Source organism: Myotis davidii, unplaced genomic scaffold (assembly GCF_000327345.1).
Source record: "Myotis davidii unplaced genomic scaffold, ASM32734v1 scaffold164, whole genome shotgun sequence".
NCBI lineage: Eukaryota > Metazoa > Chordata > Mammalia > Chiroptera > Vespertilionidae > Myotis > Myotis davidii.
This window is the reverse complement of record NW_006296417.1, coordinates 2269937-2276290: the sequence shown is the minus strand read 5'-3', so window position 1 is coordinate 2276290 and position 6354 is coordinate 2269937. Positions and strand designations below refer to the sequence as shown.

At 59.3% G+C, this 6354-nt stretch overlaps 1 protein-coding gene across 2 annotated transcripts in view; it reads right to left on the bottom strand.

Moving 5' to 3' along the window:
• NTRK3 (neurotrophic tyrosine kinase, receptor, type 3) overlaps positions 1–6354 on the bottom strand; it is a 190140-nt gene that overhangs the window by 80590 nt on the left and 103196 nt on the right. The gene's annotated exons all lie outside the window — the stretch shown is intronic.

Here is a 6354-nt window from a genome sequence, read left to right as displayed (position 1 = left end):
GACTCCTGTCAGGCTGGTGCCCAGGCGCCCAGAGCGCATGCTCGGCTCCTCCCATCAGGCTCGTGCTCAGGCGCTCAGAGCGCATGCTCAGGTCTTCCTCTCAGGCTCGTGCCCAGGCGCCCAGGGCGCATGCTCGGTTCCTGTGTCAGGCTCGTGCCCAGGCGCTCAGGGCGCATGCTCGGCTCCTGTGTCAGGCTGGTGCCCAGGATGCTGACCTCGGTTGCACGTGGGAATGTCCACACCTGCTGCATGCGCGTCCTCCCAGCGGACATGGGCAGGTTGCAGCTTTCACGTGAAAGATGGTTCTCAGCCTCGTTCTGCGATCATTCCGGCGTCTCTAATGAAGACGAGCACTTCCTCACAGCAAGCTCTGTCTTCCTCCTGCCATCCGACAGTGTGTCTTCATAATGTTTGGTCACCTGTTCCCTCCTCCAGTCTTTCATGAGGATGAAGAGGGCAGCTGCTGGCTGCTTCCCGCTCCTCCATCAGCCATGTTTGATGTCTGCTGAGCTGTCCGACCGCCTCGTTCCCACCTCCCGGCCCTCGGCACTGAGGCTCAGCTGCGTTGCACTGTGTGTATGTGGGCGTCTCTGCCCGCTTCCTGGCTGACTGTCCTCTCCCGGCCCTCCCTGCGGTCTGGGCCCTGCATCTCGCATCCTTCCTCCGGCCGCCTCTGTGCAGGGAGCTCAAGCGAACTGCTCGCTGCCATTGGCAGGGGCACGGGCAGAGGACCAGGGGACCCACCAGAAGAGGCGAAGAGGCCAGAACCAAGGGCCAATTCTCTACTCACCTACCCTTGCGTGTTTAGAACACGGAGCTGCACCCCCTCTGCCTCTGCGAATCGGGCTGCCATTCAGCCTAGGGGGACCCCACGACCTCCCTCGCCTGGATGGCGAGCCTCCCACGCTCCAGGCCCGGGACTCCCCATGGACTGACGCCTCAACAGACTTCAGCCAGGAGAAGGCTGTGCAGGGCTCCCCTCACTCCAACTTCATTCATCTTCCCAAGTGACTAGGAAGGACGATCATAAATAATTCAAACCAAACTGCACTCAGGGAGAGAGGAAGTGCATCCCGGGAGCAATGGTGCGGTCGTCATCGCGGCTCCCAGAGTATTCTTGGCACTGGCACGTCCAGGCCACTGCCCTGGACCTCACGGGGGCAGCGAGCACTGCCCTGGCCTCCATGCTTAATGCCCCAGAAACGTCCATACAGAATGTGGGCAACATCCCAGGAGGGGCCACTGACAGAGCCACACCACCCGAGAGGACAGAGGGCTCGCCCGAGAGAGGCCTCAGGAATAAGGCCCCACCAGGTGGCTCATGGGGGAGCAGGGAGAGCGGGCGCTGCCCCAGGCCACCCTTCACACGGGCGGGGGGGAGCCCCCCGCAGGAGAACCAGTCCCTCCTGAGTCCTCGCTGATACCCTTCCCGCCCGCCCTGATAACCTGCTACTCTTTGGTCTGATTTAACTTTCTTTAGAATGAGGGCAGGGCTGCATCCTTTCCTGCTGCTTCCTGTAGAGGCTGAATAAAAATAACTTTTATCAAGTTCCTGAAGTTCATCAAAAGGAAGGGATCTCACGAGTGGAAACACACACACACACACACACACACACACACGGCGGTCACTTTCTGAGCACGGACCACGTGGGCGTCGCTGCCCTGCGTGTTTTCGTATCTAATCTGCAAAGGCGGACGACTGAGGTTCAGAGAATCTAAGCGACTCGCCCAAGACCCAGAGAAAGTGTCAGGGCTCCAGCTCCGGCCTCCGCCCAGGGCCTGTGCCCGCGGCCACGGCTTCCCGAGGCCCCGCCCACTCCGGCGTGTGCTGCTGGGTGTGTGCGTGGGAGTGAGAGTTCTGCTGCTGCCATTACACATTTCATCTGCGTCCCTCGCAGCTTCCACGCTGGTTTCTGCTCAGCGAGGAGCTCGTCCCTCAAGGCCTTTGAAACGGCCCACGGCGGGCGATCTGTAATTGCCCACGGAGGCGGTGGCTGCGGCCGCTGCCGGCAGAAACAGCTTCGCTTGGCTCCTGCCCAGCCTCTCTGCCTGCGGCCCCCAGAACAAAGCCGGGCAACACGCGCGCAGTGGGAGCTGCGGGGAGCCTGGCCGCGGAACCCGCACGGCCGTGTCCTCCTCACACTCATTCACGTTTCATCAATGCGCCTTCTGCCCCTTTGCCACGTACCCTCTGGGCAAAGGAATTAACTTCTGAATTAACCAAACGAAATGGTATCTTACACAAGCGACGTGAAAAGCAGAAGGCAAGCAAGCCAGGAAAATCAGCTTTGCAGAGTAATGGAAACGCTACGGAGCTGGTCTAGTGAATGAGATAAATATTAACTGAAAAAAAAACACGGCAAATGACTGGATTGCTCAAGACCATTTTCACTTAAATATATGTGCAGACTATGTGCGTGACCCGACACTTCGGACGTACAGTTACAGAGGCCTGTGTGCACACATTCACATTCAATCCCTGCACGCACATGCATTACTGATTACACTAAAGTAGTGATTGCTGAGTAACAGAATTACCACTGATTTTCTTTCGGCATTTTCTAGATTGTCTATGATGGAGATGCGAGCTTTCCTGGGGCTACCATGTGACTGGGACCCCAGTTTCGAGAGCCCTTTTCCATCCATTAGGACTCCAGAGACGAATGCCCCACCCACTGGGACTCTGTGCACAAGCTCCCCAACCCAACAGCATGCCTGGGAGTTCATGGCAATAAAAACCGAAACATCAACAATGCGCCCATTCCTGGCCAGCGACCGCTCCTCCCTCAGCCACGGGGAGCCTCTATGAGGCACTCAACCTCTCCGTTAAGCAAACAGCACAACCTACTGCGCAGGGGAGGACAGGTGGCGGGTGGCTGGCCAGGCCCCAGCAGCAGCAGGCAGCTGGTCATTAACACTGCAGGACGGGAGTGGCGGCCAGCCCCCACACAGAGGGCGGGAAAAGCGGGTGCAGTCACCTCGCTGGAGGAGTGTGCTGCAGGTGGGAGAGAAGGGGCGGAAACAGGGGAGAGAGTGCCCTGGCCCCGCCCCGGTCTCCTGGTCCTTCATCCCTAAGCCGGCTGAGGCCGGACGTTAAGCGAGTCACTCGTCCTTCCGAAGCTCAGATAAGAAATAGCGACAATAATTGGTATATCTCAAGTTCATGGTGAAAATCAAATGAGAACATGCAGATAAAGGACCCAGCACAGGGTCTGGCATACACGGGGGTCCCAGTCCATGAGAGCCCTCCCCCCATCTCCTTACACCCCAAAGGGGCTGTGCTCTGCCAGAGAGAGGCAGGGAGGCCACAACTCGGGTCACAACCGTGGCTGCCCCCCGACATCACCTGGGCAGCTTTAAAATGGTCAGCTGAGATCTTTTTTAAAAAAATTGATTTTCTGAGAGAGAGGAAGGGAGAGGAAGAGAGAAATAGAAACATCAATGATGAGAGAGAATCACTGATCAGCTGCCTCCTGCACGCCCCCCACGGGGGATCGAGCCCGCAACCCAGGCATGCGCCCTGACCGGGAGTTGAACCGTGACTTCTTGGTTCCTGGGTCGATGCTCAACCACTGGGCCACACTGGCCTCGCACACCTGGGCGGCTTTAGAAACGACTGAGATTCTGACCTCACTGGTCAGGGGAGCGGCCGGGCACTGCAGACCACAGCCACGATGGGCCTGGGCATTGCTCACGGCTGTATGAGTGGAGCCAAAGCCATCGTCACTGCTCTCCTCGCCACAGTCACTGAGTGATTACTACATGGCCAGGGATGGAGCTAATTGCTTTATATACATAATTTCATTTAATTCTCATAAAACCCTGCCTGGTAAGGATTATCCCTCTCATTTGTCAGCGAGGACACGGAGGCCGGGATAGTTAATGAGTCACAGGAGCCCCACTGCTCCCAGGCAGCCGATCCGGGATCCGACCCCAGGCCTGTCTAACACTGACAGTGGTGGCACCAGGGGTGAGCTGGGGAGGAAGCCTCGGTGCCAGGGCAGGAAGGTGCATGTGGTTGAGGCTCTAAAGGCCAGTGAGAGGGCCGCCTCCCGCCCTGGCACTAAGGCAGGCCTGATGGGGGCGTGAAGACTGCGCTGAGAGGGACCTGGGAACTCATGAGGCTGGGGGGTGGGGACCCTTTGAGGCAGTCTAAGCAAAGGCCCTGGGGTCTTGGGGAGCACTGAGCAGTGACTGGAGAAGCAGAGGGCCTCAGGTTCACTGCTGCTTGGCACTGCCCTTGACCTCTGACCCCACTGGGCAAAAGAAGCTCTCACCAATGGCCAGCCGTGCCCTCCCTCGGCAGGGCCCAGGGCCCCTTCCAATGGTCTGGGTAGCCTCCATCCACATCCTCACTATTTCCCCAGCACCGATCCCCTGCTCTGTGCTCCTGGCTGCGGACACATGATATTCCCCTCCAGCCCTGGATGCCCAGTACCCCCTCCCAAACCCCTCCCCCGCCCCCATGCAGCTGGAAGGAGCCCTGAGCCCCATGTTCCAAGGTTAGGAGACGGGGCGGAACGACTCCTTCCCACGCCCCATGCTTCCCTTTAGCCGGGCAGCTAACCAGAGGATAACGAGACATCCGCGCGGGCAGCAGCCCCTGAGATGTGTTGGCAGCGCCAGCCCCTCCAAATCAAGACGCTGGCACGGCTCTCCCAGCCACTCAGAGGGCAGTTACCATCTGTTTATGGAAAAACTGGTAATAACCCCCAATCACAATCAAATCGGCAACCACTCTGCTGTAAGTGCCTATTAACTGGTGTGACTCCCGGGGGCGCCCCTGGAGTGCCCATCGGAGGCCCGGTGCCCCTCCACCCACGGGGAGGACGGGGAGCGCTCGCCGATGGAGCACCGACGGTCTTTTACCGAAGCCCGGCCAGCAGCTCCTGGCGCGCTCCCTCCCCACCTTCCAGCGTCCGCTGCCTTGCCATGCGGTCCCCCGCATTTCCCGGGAGAAATACAGGACATCCTCTGAGCCTGGGAAGCAAGACTCCTCCATCAGCGCCCGTCCTCCTCCAGACCAGGTGTGCCCCAGCATGAGAAACGGGGACTAATAGGAGGCATGTGTACTGTCTGTGCAGCGGCATTCAGAGGTCATCAGACAACGCAAGAGGCACCCTGGTGCTCTAAGCCGTCCGACATGGGGCCACGCTGTTCCAGACACGGACAATTTATAGGAAAAATCCGTTCTCCATGCTGCCCAGGCTGTGGCAGGGTCTCAGCTGGTGGTGCTCCCCCTTGGGGGAGGCCCAGTGTTTCCTCGGGTGGAGAAGGGAGACTGAGGAAGGTACCCCACAGAGGAAGCCTCGCACACGCAATAGGGTCAGCCCCAAAGCCCGGAGCCCGCGGATCATGCTGAGACCGAGGGCTGGGAGCGCGCTCGGTGGCCGTCCATCTCCTAACCATGTGAAACCCTGTTTGGCAGATAAAACATCTGCAATCAAGGTGCCCACGGGGGTCTGGTTGTATTGAAGTCAAACGGCAGCAGGCCAGACTTCTGTCCCTTCTTTATCATTTGCCAACACACGTTTCTCTTGGTCAAAATATTTCATGTGATCGGGGAAACCCGGCTGGCCGGGCGGTGATTTGCTGAGCTTAGTCAGGGGCAGGAAGCGAGCACAGAGGCCCTGACTTCTGGGAGGCCGGGCGGCACCCCGAGTTCCCTGCCTTCCTGTGTTTCTGTGGGCGTCTCTTGCTGCACAGCAGTGTTCTGGGCTCTTAGGGGAGTCAGCGAACCTTTTGAGAATATGAGGAAAGCTACGAACCAGTCCCGTTCCAACCTCCCACTCCGCCCGCCGGGTACGAACACGCAAGCATTCGCATGTGAGTCCCACGCCCACACCTGCCGTCAGTCCCGGAGCCCAAGGCCAGGACCCCTGACCCCCGACCCCACAGACACCAGATCACGTGCAGGTGCATAGAGATGCGTCTCTCTAGCTCCCACGATCTCCCCAGAAGACCCCAACCTGAACCCCAGCTGGGCCCCCTGATGGCTCCTGGAACCTCCCATCAGCCACCCTGCCCATCTCCCATCTAACATCAGCCATAAGGCAAACCTGGCTTGGAGTGTAGCTTGAAAGTCAAGTTTCTGCAGTTCAAGAGCCCAGCCTCCTTTGAGCCATTGGGCCAGATCCACCCCTGGGGCCCAGGGACCTGGCAGATGCAACGCTAATTCACCATGTTAACCCCTCCGTGCCACGCCCCCACCCAAGCCTCTGTGTAGAGCCACACCCTCGCCCCCCCCCTGCGGTGACAGAGTGGAGTGCGTGGGCCTCGGAAGCTGGCCAGCACTGAGGCAGTCAGGTGGCTCGTGGCACCTGTCCGGGGACTCTGCACGGAGCCACCCTACAT